A 14,688-nucleotide genomic window follows, 5' to 3' on the forward strand; every position below is an offset into this window, starting at 1 on the left:
TGTAATATAATATAATATAATATAATATAATGTAATATAATATATATAAAGGAAGAAGGAAGCCATATTGAGACTGGTAGGAAGAGAGGAGATGAGATTTTATACACACACACACATGATTTTTCCACTTTCAGGAAAGTACAACTTCTCCAGGAAATTAAAAACATGAACTTGAACTCTAACCCTGAGAAGTAGTATGGGGTGACTTTGAGCAAATGCCATGCATGGCCTTCACACTCGCTCCTCTTCTTACTCCCTCCAGAGTTGGGTGGTAGGGTCTCACCTGCCACACACTGGGCACCGAGACTGCAAGGAGGCATTCCCATTTCCCTTCACTTCCCTGAGCAACTGCAGACCACAGCAGTATTTTAGACCAGATGTCAAATGAAAATAAATAAATATTTAACAAGTTAGGTTTAAAATGCTTTGCTTGCCTGTAGTTTTAGAATATAAATTTTAAAGCTTGTAAGTAGAAAGAGATCAAAAGCATTGATTGTGAATGCACTTGACAGTTGGAGGAGGAGACAGCTCACAGCAAAGTAGCTAAAAGAGGTGAAAGGTGGAAAGGATCATGGCCCAGAATTAGAGAACAAAGGCCTGTGTTGAAGTCCTTTCACTGACACCTTTTCTGTTCTCACCAAGTGGAGGTATGGTGCAGTGCCTTGAGGAGCTTCAGTGTCTCCATATATGGAAATGGGTCCTCCTGGTTCCAGAGTCCTCCTTGTGTACCTCCTGAGTGAGGGTCTGTCTTCCAGTCACACCAATGCTATTCTACCTGTCAGAGCATTCTCTCCCTTTTGCTGCCCTTCCCCATTGCCTTAGTGTCCTATGAGGGTCTTCTTTCCTATGTGGGCTCCCCTATACCTTCATTTGTCCAGCCTTTCCGCTCAGGTCTTCCCTTGGTACCATTTACATTTCTACTTCAGATCCTCCTGCTGCATTGAATTTTCTCTCCTGTTGGACTGGGAGCAGCTCAGGTGAAGGGCTGTGTTTTCCAGTTTGGACTCCAGCAGAGAAGCCCAACAGTCCTGGATTTAGGAATTGTCTGTTAAGGATATGAAAAGAAAGTGAGGTTCTCATGGTGTCTTTTAAAATTGATTATTTCCTTTTCCAACTCAAATATGAAGTTATTACTTTGTAAAGTATGTAGGGGCTGTTGTTTATTTGAGTAATGAATTAAATCTAATCATTGTCTGGCAACTCTGGTTCTTTGGCAAATGTTCCCTTCACCATTTGTTTTTCTATCTCCTGACCCTTCAAATGAGCTTCACAAAACCAAATCCTGGCTTAACTGTGTGAATATGCTAGAAAATGTCTAATCTTTACTATTTAACATGCTAAAGCCTCAGTTCCCCCATTTGTAAATTGGGAAAAATGGTACTTATGTTACAGAGTTGTGGGGGTTAAATGAGGTAGTATGGTAAGGTGTCAGTACTGAGTCAGCTGGAGTAAGTCCACTATACCCTTATCCTTGTGTCTCTATTGCTGTTTATCATTCATCTTGGTACACTGCCAGAACCCTGCTTAGCAATTTCTCCTCATCCTTAACCTGGTAGCATCCTTGCTTGCACTTTACATCTGTGACTACCCTGTGACAACAATATCCATAAAAAATTCATTAACTGCTTCAAATATCATCTTCCTGCAGAGTGGGGGTAATGATATTCTATACCTTACAAGGCTATTGCAACAGTTGAATAAAACTGAGTCTTCAGAAAGGTCTGGCACAGAGTACACTTTCATGAATGTTTCAAGGACACAGTGTGTATATTTTTGAAGCCCGTTTCAGAGTCTCAGCTGAAGCAACATTTGGACACAAGGAAAAATGAATGGGACCTGTATGGGCCATGCTACACTTGAGTCCATATTCCCAATGGAGTTCCCATGAATGGCTTTGGATAAATCTTGCCATCATGTTGTTTCACTTTCTCTGACCAAAGCACTTCCTTAAACATGGGGATGACTGAAATCTGAAGTCAAGCTGTGCGTCTGATTTTCTCAGGTCCCTGTCATCCCTTGAGTTTGTAGGCAAAATTATGGCCCATTGAACTGAGAATTTTTTGTGCACACTTAAAATATGGGGCTCGGATGCTGGGAAGATGGCGACGGAGTAAGATGGAGCTGATGCTAGCTCCTGTACTCATGGGTGAAAATCCTGGCAGATCTATAGAGAAACAGCACAATAAACCATCAGTTACCCAGCATTTATGAAATTAAAAGACCAGAGATTGTGACCGATGCTGAAACACCAGACGGTGGCAGAGTCAGCTACTGGAGCTGGGTCTCACGCGGCCCCTGTGCTGCCGCCAGAGCAACAGGCCTGGGAGCCTGGGAGTTAGGTATGGCAGCCAGACATTCCAAGACCCTGTGGTGGTCCTGGGAGACAGAGGAGTCAGGAACCGGAGCGGGGACATTCTCGGCCCCTGTGCCGATGCCATAGCTACTGGCCTGGGCAACAGAAGGGTCATTTGCAGGAGCTGGGACACCAAAGGCCCCTGTGACGCCACCATAGAGACAGGCCTGGGCCCTGAAGAGCCAGCTACGGGAGCTGGGATGTTCTCAGCTCCGTGCAGCTGCCATTGCGACAAGACTCGATGCCCGGGAGTCCAGTACAGAAGCCAGGACGCTCCAAACTCCTGTGACAACCTGGATGGCAGAGGAGCTAGCTACAGTAGCCGGGACATTCTCAGCCCCCGTACCACTGCCATAGCGATGGGACTGGACGCTGGGGAGTCAGTGACTGGACTGGACACCGGGGAGTCAGGTACGGAAACTGGGACACTCCAAACCCCTGTGACGGCCCTGGGCGGTAGAGGAGCCAGATACGGGAGCTGGGACATTCCCAGCCTCTGTGCCGCTGCCATAGCAACGGGCCTGGGTGTTTGAGGAGGCGGCTACTAGAGCCCGGACATTCAGCAGTGGTAGGCGACCAATGCAGGGACCAGCGGGAGGACCAGCTTGAGTGTAGGTGGAGACGAAGAACATCAAGAAACTTCAAGGAGTCTGCACCACTGAACTTCACAAGGATCATACCACAGAAGTTCACACCATAAAACCTGAGTTTCAGAACAGATCAATTTTACAAGCAGAGACTACCAAGAAGAGTCTCAAACAATGGGAAGACAAAGAAACAATCCCCAAATGAAAGAAAAAGCAGAAACTTCAGAAAGAATGTTAGAGGAAATAGAGGCTGATCAACTATCAGATAGTGAATTCAAAGCACTGGTTATCACGAAGTTCAAAGAGCTCACAGTGAACTACCAGAAACTACAGGGGAACTATAATGATCTCTCTGCAAACTACAGCAACATGAAAAAGGAAATGGAAACCAACAGCAAGAGACAGAGGAAATGAAGAATACAATTTCTGAATTGAAGAACACAATAGAAAGTTTCAAAAGTAGGACAGATGAAGTGGAGGATAGGATTAGTGAGTTGGAGGAAAAGGTAGAAAGCATCTCACAGAAAGAGCAAGAAAAGGAAAAGAGGCTCAGAAAGAATGAAGAGGGATTAAGAGAAATGCAAGATAATATGAAACGGAATAATATCCGAATAATAGGAATACCAGAAGGACAAGAGGAAGAACAAGGGATAGAAAACATATTTGAACGAGTAATGAGAGAAAATTTCCCTAATTTGATAAGAGAAAAAGTCTCACAAATCCAGGAATCACAGAGAGTCCCAATCAAGAGGAACCCAAGGAGGCCTACTTCAAGACACATCATCATCAAAATGGCAAAATTCCAAGACAAAGAGAGAATCTTAAAGGCAGCAAGGGAGAAAAAAGAAATAACATACAAGGGAGCCCCAATAAGGTTAGCTACTGACTTCTTAATGGAAACACTCCAAGCAAGAAGAGAATGGCAAGAAATATTTCAAATAATGAGAACCAGAGGCCTACAACCAAGGCTACTTTACCCAGCAAGGACCTCAATCAAGATAGAAGGCCAAATAAAGAGCTTCCAAGACAAAAGAAGCCTAATAGAATACACCTCCACCAAACCAGCTCTACAAGAAATACTAAAAAGACTGCTTTAAGGGAAGGAAGAATAAGAGGGAGACAGAGAGGAACACAGGTACAAAAATGGCAATGAATAAGTACCTATCAATAATAACCTTAAACGTAAATGGATTAAATGCTCCAATCAAAAGACACAGAGTAGTTCAATGGATAAGAAAGTATAAGCCACACATATGCTGCCTACATGAGACCCACCTCAGGACAAAAGACCATCACAGACTAAAAGTGAAAGGCTGGAAACAAGTTTTCCAAGCAAACGGACAAGAAAAAAAAGCTGGGGTAGCAATTCTCATATCGGAAAAATAGACTTCAAAAAAAGAGCCATAAAGAGAGACCCAGAAGGTCACTTTATTATGCTCAAGGAAAGAATCCACCAAGAAGACATTACCATTGTAAACACATATGCACCAAACATAGGGGCACCCAAATATATCAAGAAAATCTTAGAGGACTTCAAGAAAGATATTGACAGCAACACAATTATAGTAGGGAATTTTAACACCCCACTATCACAAATGGACAGATCTTCCAAACAAATTATCAACAAAGATATTGCGGCATTAAACAGCACCCTAGATGAAATGGACTTAACTGATATATATAGAGCCCTTCATTCCAAAGAAGCTAAATACAAATTCTTTTCAAATGCACATGGAACATTTTCAAAGATAGACCACATGATAGGACACAAAACGAGCCTCAAAAAACTCAAGAAAATTGAAATCATACCAAGCATCTTCTCTGACTACAAGGGACTGAAACTGGAAACCAACCCCAAAGGGAAAAAACCCAAAGCACACAAAATCATGGAGACTGAATGGTATGCTATTAAACGACGAATGGGTCAAGAATGAAATTAGGGAAGAAATCAAAACGTTTCTGGAAACAAATGAAAATGATCTCACAACAACCCAAAATTTATGGGACACAGCGAAGGCAGTCCTGAGAGGGAAATTTATAGCAATACAGGCCTACCTAAAGAAGATCGAAATATTTCAAACAAACAACCTAACCCTTCCCCTGCAAGAACACGAGGAACAACAACAAAGACAGCCCAGAGCAAGCAGAAGGAAGGAAATAACCAAGATTAGAGAAGAATTAAATGACATAGAAACTAAAAGCACAATTTTAAGGATTAATGAATCCAGGAGTTGGTTCTTTGAGAAGATAAATAAAATAGACAAGCCTTTAAGTAGGCTCATGAAGAAAAGAAGAGAGAGGACACAAATAAACACAATCAGAAATGAAAGAGGAGAGATTACAACTGATTCCACAGAAATAGAAGGGATTGTAAGCAATTACTATGAAGAACTGTATGCCAAGAAATTTGAAAACCTAGCGGAAATGGACACATTTCTAGAAAAATACAATCTTCCAAAACTCAGTGAAAAAGAAGCAGAAAATCTAAATACACCAATAACAGCAAAAGAAATTGAAGCAGTAATCAAAAAACTCCCATCACACAAAAGCCCCGGACCAGATGGTTTCATAGGAGAATTCTACAAAGCATTTAAGGAATAGCTAACCCCTATTCTCCACAGACTTTCCAAAAAATTCAGAAGGATGGAAAACTCCCAAATTCTTTTTATGAAGCCAGCATCATCTTAATTCCAAAACCAGATAGAGACACAACAAAGAAAGAAAACTTCAGGCCAATATCACTGATGAACATAGATGCTAAAATCCTCAACAAAATATTGGCAAATCGCATCCAACAATATATCAAAAAGATCATACAACATGACGAAGTGGGATTCATCCAGGGATGCAAGGATGGTTCAATATTCGCAAATCAGTAAATGTAATACATCACATAAACAAAAGCAAAGACAAAAATCACATGATCATATCAATAGATGCGGAAAAAGCTTTCAATAAGGTACACACCCATTTATGATAAAAACACTCAGCAAAGTAGGAATACAGGGAGCATTTCTCAAAATAATAAAGGCCATATATGAGAGACCTACAGCCAACATCATACTCAATGGGAAAAAACTAAAAGCTTTTCCATTAAGATCAGGAACAAGACAAGGTTGTCCACTTTCACCACTTCTATTCAATATAGTATTGAAAGTTTTAGCCACAGCGATCAGGCAAGAAAAGGAAATAAAAGGCATCCAAATAGGAAAGGAGGAAGCAAAACTGTCACTGTTTGCAGATGACATGATAGTGTACATGGAAAATCCTATAGACTCTACCCAAAAACTGCTCGAACTAATTAATGAATTTGGCAAAACAGCTGGTTACAATGTCAATATCCAGAAATCAAAGGCATTTTTGTATACCAACAGTGAATCAGCAGAAGCAGGAATCAAGAAAAAAATCCCATTCGATATAGCAAAAAGAAAAATAAAATATCTGGGAATAAACCTAACTATGGAGGTAAAAAACCTGTATGCAGAAAACTATACAGCTCTGAAGAACGAAATCAAGGAAGACACAAACAAATGGAAACATATACCTTGTTCATGGATTGGAAGAATTAACATCATCGAAATGTCCATACTACCCAAAGCAATATACAGATTCAATGTAATGCCTATTAAAGTACCAATGGCATATTTCACAGACATAGAACAAACACTTCGAAAATGCATATGGAACCATAAACGAACCCAAATAGCAGCTGCTCTTTTGAGAAAGAAGAACAAAGTAGGAGGGATCACAGTACCTGATATCAAACTGTATTACAAGGCCACTGTAATCAAAACAGCCTGGTACTGCCATAAAAACAGGCACATAGACCAATGGAACAGAACAGAGAGCCCAGAAATCAACCCAACTCTCTACAGTCAATTAATATTCGACAAAGGGAGCAGTAACATAAAAGGGAGTAAAGATAGCCTCTTCAACAAATGGTGTTGGGAGAACTGGACAGCTACGTACAAAAAAACGAAACTTGAGCACAGACTTTCACCATACACCAAAATAAATTTAAGGTAGATAAAAGACTTAAATGTAAGTCATGACACCATTAAAGTCCTATAGGAGAACATTGGCAAGAAAATCTCAGATGTTTCACGCAGCAACTTTTTTACTGATATGTCCCCTAGAGCAAGTAATGTAAAGGAAAGAATAAACAAATGGGATCTCATCAAAATAAAAAGCTTCTGCATGGCTAAAGAAAACAGTATTAATTTAAAAAGACAACCAACTGTATGGGAAAACATATTTGCCAATGATACCTCAGACAAAGGTTTAATCTCCAAAATATACAAAGAACTTACATGACTCCACTCTAAGAAGACACCCACCCAATTAAAAAATGGGAAAAGGACTTGAACAAACACTTCTCCAAGGAGGACATAAAGAACATTCAGAAACACATGAAGAGATACTCAATATTGTTAGCTATCAGAGAGATGCAAATTAAAACCACAGTGAGATACCACTTTACACCAGTCAGGATGGCTATCATAAACAAAGCAACAACAACAAATGTTGGAGAGGTTGTGGGGAAAAGTGGTCCTTAGTTCACTGTTGGTGGGATTGCAGACTGGTACAACCATTATGGAAAACAGTATGGAATTTTCTCAGAAAAATAAAAATTGACCTGTGCTTTGACCCAGCAATTCCACTGCTGGGATTATATCCTAAGAATCCTAAAACATCAATATCAAAGAACCTATGCACCACAATGTTCATAGCAGCACAATTTACAATAGCCAAGTGTTGGAAGCAACCTAGGTGCCCATCAGTAAATGAATGGATCAAAAAATTGTTGTACATATACACAATGGAATTCTATGCTGCAGAGAGAAAGAAGGAGCTACTACCCTTTGCAACAACATGGATGGAACTGGAAAGCATTATGCTGAGTGAAATAGGCCAGCAGTCGAAAGACAAATACCATATGATCTCACCTTTACCAGGAAGGTAGACAACAAAACAAACAAGCAAGCAGAAAAAAACAAAAACAAAGACCCTGATATAGAGAACAAGGGGATAGTGACCAGTGGGAAGAAGGAAGGGAAGTTAAGGGGAGAACGGGGGAGGGATTTGGAGGAACAAATAGGAGGGACACAGGGACGAGAACTAAGGGGGGTAGAAATGGGAGGGAGGTGTGGAGCAAGGGGCTGGGGAGGCTGGGAAGGGAAAAATAGACAAAAAACTGTACTTGAAAAATAACTAAATAAAATTAATTAAAAAATATGGGGTTCACTAGACTATTATATTTTAAACAAATTTTATATTTATTTTTAACTGCTCTTCAATTACAGATGTCTGCAACCCCCCATTCTCTCCTGCCTTATCTATCCCCCACCTTTCCCATTTCAATCCTTTCCTCCAGTGTCTTTGTCCATGGGTCCTTTACATATGTCCCTTGACTTGACCCTTCCCTTTTTTTCCTCCATTATGCCTCTCCTCCGTCCCCTCTGGTCACTGTTTGTTCTTTTTTTTATCTTCTTTTTAAAATTTTTTTATTGATTATGCCATTATATTTGTTCTATTTCCCCCCTCCATTCTCCTCCACCCTGCACACCCCTCCCCCACTATTCCCCCCTGTTTAGTTCATGAACACGTGTCTCAAGTTCTTTAGATTCTATATTTCCCCTACTATTCTTACCCTCCCCCTATCTATTTTCTACCTACTGTCTATGCTACTTATTTTCTTTACCTTCTCCCCCCTTCTCCTCCCACTCCCCTGTTGCTAATCCTCCATGTGATCTTCATTTCTATGATTCACTCCTGATCTAGCTGTCCTCTTAATTTGCTTTTGTTTTACATGTGGTTGTTGATAACTGTGAGTTTGCTGTCCTTTCGCTGTTCATCTTTTTTATCTTCTTTTTCTTAGGTAAGTCCCTTTAACAGTTCCTATAATAAGGACTTGGTGATGATGAACTCCTTGAATTTGTTCTTATCTGAGAAGCACTTTATCTGTCCTTCCATTCTAAATGAAAACTTTGCTGCATAGAGCAATCTTGGTTGTAGGTCTTTGGATTTCATGTCTTGGAATACCTCTTTCCAGCCCCTTCTTGCCTGTAAGGTCTCTTTTGAGAAATCAGCAGACAGTCTGATGGGAACTCCTTTGTAGTTGACAGTCCCTTATCTCTTGCTGCTTCTAGGATTCTCTCCTTCATTTTAATCTTGGCTAATATAATGATGATTTGCTTTCGTGTGTTCCTTCTTGGGTCCAACTTCTTTGGTACTCTCTGAGCTTCCTGGATTTCCTGGAAGTCTATTTTCTTTTCCAGAATGGGGAAGTTCTCTTTTATTATTTGTTCGTATAAGGTTTCCCCTTGTGACTGTTCCTTTTCCCCTTCTGGTACCCCTATAATTCGAATTTTGGAATGTTTAAAGATGTCCTGGCGGTTCCTAAGCCTCTCCTCATTTTTTTGAATTCTTGTTTCTTCATTCTTTTCTGTTTGGTCATTTTTTCCTTCCTTCTTGTCTGCTCCCTTGATTTGAGTCCCAGTTTCCTTTCCATTACTATTGATTTCCTGTGCATTACCATTCATTTCAATTAGTTTAGCCTTCATATGTTCCTCTAATTTATGACTAAAATCAACCAGTTCTGTGAGGATCCTGATCACCAGTGTTTTGAACTGTGCATCTGAAAGTTTGGTATTTCTTCATCGCTTAGATTTATCAGCTCTGGGGCTCTGAGTTGTTCTTGAGCCGTGTTTTTATCTGTTTGTGCCTGTTACGTATGAGGAGCAGAGCCTTAGTTGTTTACCAGGGCGGGGCCACCCAGGTGGTTGTTTTGTGACACTATATGTGGGGGCGGGGTCAGAGAGGGAGCAATGGGAGTCCTCTCTGCTTCTCCAGTCAGTCCCACTGCTCGCCCCCACCTGTGTATCTGAGCAGAAATGTGCGAGCCCGCCACCCTGCCCTGTGCGGTCTCAATGCTCGCCTCTTCACTGGTTTATCTGCACTCAAATGCTCCACCGACCACAGACAGCCAGCCGCGCCTCTTCCGTGTCCATCCTTAGCTAGCCTGCACCTGGCATCTGCGCCTTCGGCTGCTTGCACACCACCCCAGTTGGGGATCTTTTTGGCCAATCCGCTCCTCTGCTGGCTTCGCCCCCCTTACCGGTTTAGCTGAGCATTTTGTTGTTTTCGGACTCGGTATTGTCAATTTTCTGTGTGGTTTGCTTGCGTTTATTATTGTTAAAACTTTATTATTTTTAGATTTGGTTGTGCACGGACACAAGGTGTTTCCACCTACACCTCCATCTTGGTGGAAGTCTGTCAGTTTGTTCTTTATTTCCATGTCTCCCATTCTATTTTGCTTGCTTGTTTGATTTGTTTATTAGGTTCCACTTATAATTGAGATCATATTGTATTTGTTTTTCCCTGCCTGGTTTATTTCACTTAGTATAGTACTTATAGTTCTGTCCATGTTGTTGCAAAGGTCAGGAGTGAGTTCTTTGTTTCTGCTATGTAGATTTTTAACCAGAGGAATTAGGTCTTAATTTCTGTCATATTTTTTTTCTTAGAGACTAGATCACTGTGAAAATTATAACTTATATTCACATATCCATCATGTGCTCTAGGAATGAGATAAAAGAGCATAGTTATTTCTCCCTTCGAATAGCACTGCCAACTGGCGATTTCGGGATTTTAGAGGGGGGCAGTAAAGAGAAAAGTAATTCTAAAAGAAAATCAGGTGAGAAGTTCCTATGATTCCCTTAAACATAAAATTTAGAACAAGAGAAGAGTAAAATTAGAGTACAACATGTGTAATAAGAAGACACAGGGGCTCATTCAGAACCATTCTACAGTGCCCTGAAGTTTCTGGGTGTTATCTCCAGGTCCTACACAGAAGGGACCTTGCACAGCACATAGCTGGGATTTATAGACATTAGAATATCATCTGTGTCATCATGGCCAGAGCTCCTGAATGCACATTATGGACCTGCACTCAGAAAGCTCCCATACTTAGGTTCATGTTCTGCTAATCTCATCTTGAAAGTCTTAATAACTACTGAACAAGGAGCCCCTCATTTTAATTTTGCATTGTACCTTCAAATTATGTAAACTGTCTTACATTATTCTCATTCCAGACCTATTAGAGTCCCTGAAGGTGGACCCCAGGTTTGTGTCCTTTGTAAATAGCTAAACGGGTGACAGCTCATGAGTAGTCACAGATTCTTGAGGGATCTGCCTACTGAGACTTTCCCCCTGGTCATTTGTTCCTCTGTGAGTACTCCAGGCGAGCAGGAACAGAATTACTTAAAATTAAATCTTGCCAGTTAACTCCAATTGAATTATAAACAGGATGCTAAGAAACCATCTACTTGCCTCTTCTAAGATTTCTTGGTACAGCCCCGAGTCATCAGGCCCAAATTCTCATTTAAATCCTCTGTGTTAATGCCAGTGTGTGGCACAGGCTGGGCCTTATGTGGTTTGACTTAATTTACAAACATTCTATAGTTCTTTGTAATATCTAGATTACTTTTTAAAACAACAATTTTTATGTGATTCTGATGATGTTTAAGCTACTGTACCTCTGCTGGAGATATATTGCTGTCAGAATATCATGGAGCCCAGTGAGGAAGACCATCATGCATCATACAAGGTCTGTGCAGGCTGTGCATTTTGGGGGAGGAGAAAATAGGATACATAGGAGGAGAGAGCAGTGGTAGCTAACCATCTGGATGTTTGGGAATAGGGATTAAAGTCAGTCTCAGAGGTGAGAATTATGAATGTGGGCCAAAGCTTAATGCTCCTACAGAAGCAGCATTCATTGAGGGATAGGGGAAGTGCTGCTGAGAAAATCCCATGTAGGTGGAGCTTTGGAATTTCTAGGGAAGTAGGAATATAAGAGACTGAAATGAGGTACAGACATTGCATCCTGGGGAGGGTAATCAAAGCCAGGTTTGATACTTGGTTGAATCTGGAGAGGGAAGATATTGAAGAGCTACACAAGTGGCTCAATCCAGTCCCCACTCTGGCTGCAGAGAGGAAAGTGTATTCCACATCAAGAGAAGGTGAGGGAATGGAGGAAGACCAGGAAAAAGCAGATGCCCAGTTTTATTAAATTGGCATTTGCAATTTACTTAATAGGGTGGCTCTCTCTGGGGTGGTGACAGGAGAGTGGTGAGTGACATTCTGCATATGTTTAGGACTAAGTGAGAACAGAGAAGTGAGGAATGGTGCCTATTTACAGTATTGCATGGAGGCACTAGTCATTTGAGATAATGTGTCTCCAAGAGAAGCAGTTTTTCCGGGAGGGGAGAAGAATAAGTCCCGCTTTAAAAACACTGAGTTTGAGGTCCATGTGATACATATATGAAGCATTCCATGGGTAGTGTGCTAGCTCAGAGACAGGGACAGAGGTGTGAGAGCAATCAACAGACAAGTGAATGCAATGCCAGGAAGATTGTGGGCATGAGGGCCAGGTTAGAACCCAAAGGAACTTGACCCTATTGGGGAGTACAAAAGAGACTCATTAAGTTTCTGGACACTGTCTAAGCTTTCGTATAAGCTTTTGTTTCATTCTTTTCTGAAATATCAGTGGATGCCTCTTTGGACTTTTGCCTCTTCTTGCCTGGGCCTATTTGTCTCAAATGTCTGAAGTAATCCCAATGCCTTCTGGAAAGTGAAGACACCTAATTCAATAGTACTGGACTGATCAGAAGTCCCCTTAACACATGATTTCCCCAGAATATCATGGGCTATGACAGCAACCATGAGCAAAGATTATAAAGATTGCTGCATTCATTAGAAGAATGCTTAACACATAGTAGTCATTCAATAAATATTTGTTAAATAAGTGAATTCATGCTTAGCAATTCCAGGTATTTCCAAGAAAAAACTGACTCATCCTGAGCTATATGCACTGGGTATTCAGTTCCGTCCTTTGGGACTGAGAAGAGATGGAGTGCTTTAGTCCTCAGCTCTTCTAGGTCTTAAATTTCTCAGAGAGATTCAGTATAGTTGCCATTTCCTCTGGGTAATAACCAGGGCTCTTTGGGACCCCATATGGCTGCTTGAAAATAATTAACTTTCATATAGGTTATTAAATGTTTTTTTCTAAATGTATGAAAACATGATTAAAAATAAAATTATATATATTCAGGTTATACAATGTGATTTTAAAATGTACAATGTGATGATTTAATATACATACACATTGTGAAATGATTACTCCATAATCAAGTTAATTTGTGTATATGTGTAATAACAGTTAAAGTTACTCTCTTAACATATTTAAGGTAGATAAAAAGAAGAAGATCAAATCATACTTACAATCCTGAATGACCAATGGTGTGCCTGGGCCATTGACCTGAGCTCCAGTATGTAGACAGAATCCAAGAGACCAAATTGACCCAGACAGACACTAACCCCTCAAATTAAACTATGCTCAAAAATAAATCTAAAGTGATAACATATTGTATTTTTACCTGAATGATTTTTCACTTATTACATATCAAAATGTGCAGGAAGCCACTAAAACAGTCCTAGGAAGATTGTAATGCTATATGATTATTACAGAAAAGAAGATTTTGAATCAATTGAATCTGCCTCTACCTTAAAAAATAGAAAGAAGAAAAAATAAACTCAGATAAAGTAAAAAAAATAGTAAAAATAAGAGAAAAATAAATTAAATAAATATAGAATAAAATAACATTAAATTACTGAAATCAAAAGCTGGCTCTTTGAGAATATGAATAAATTAACAAGATGTCTGCTTTTACAACACTATTCAACACTGTATCGGAAGTTTTTACCAGAGCAATTAGGCAAAAAAAAATTACACGGAATTGGAAAGGAAGAATTAAAACTGTTTTTATTAAGAGATAACATGCTCAAGTACAGTTTTTTGTCTTTTACCCCCATCCCAGCTCACCCCCCCAAGTGCTCCCCATCTCCCTCCCATTTCCACTACCATTAGTTGTTCATGTGTCCTTTATATTAGTTCCTGTAAATTCTTTCCCTATTTCCCCTGAAATTCCCTTGAACAATAATTAAATTAAAAAAAATTATACATACACACAAAAAGAGATGACATGCTAGTCCATGTAAAGGATTTGATGCATTTTACAAAACCTAATGAAAGACTTAAAAATATATATATATAGTTCAAAAAAGAAAGTTTTAAAATCAGAAGAATAGATTCTCAATAAAATAACATTCAGAAAAAATACATTTCTCACCCATTTCTAAAATGACTATGAGTAGGAATTACAAAAAATAGGTAAAACTAAAACACTAGACAATACAATAAGTTGGCAGATGGGAAAAGGAGATATATTGGGACAAACACATTCTAAAGTTCTTATAGTTTCTGGAAGTTAAAAATAACTTTATACATTGAAAACTATAGTATGCATGTTAAACTATAATGGCAGCTAGAACAAGTGTGTAAGGTGATTAAGCCTGCAATAATAGGAGATAAGAAATAAATAGGTTTCTGGTCAAGATGGTAGCATAGGGAGAGATGGTTTGCCTCTTCACAAGAAAAACCACATCAAAATTACAACCCAAATACAGAATAATCATCACTCAGAACCATCAGATATCAAGTAGAATGGAAGTCTGACAACTATGGAATTAAAGAAACCACACCCACTTAGACTGGTAGGAGGGAAACAGATAAAGAAAGGGCTGGTCTCTCACCCACGTGTGGTGGATAAAAATTTGGGGCAGCTATTACAGATGTGAATGGATACAGCTCCATACCAGGCCCCCCAGCCCACAGTTCTAGTGCCAGGAAGA

The sequence above is a fragment of the Artibeus jamaicensis genome, unplaced genomic scaffold, assembly GCF_021234435.1.
Source record: "Artibeus jamaicensis isolate MK-2021 breed Jamaican fruit bat unplaced genomic scaffold, CSHL_Jam_final contig_687, whole genome shotgun sequence".
Taxonomy (NCBI): Eukaryota; Metazoa; Chordata; class Mammalia; order Chiroptera; family Phyllostomidae; genus Artibeus; species Artibeus jamaicensis.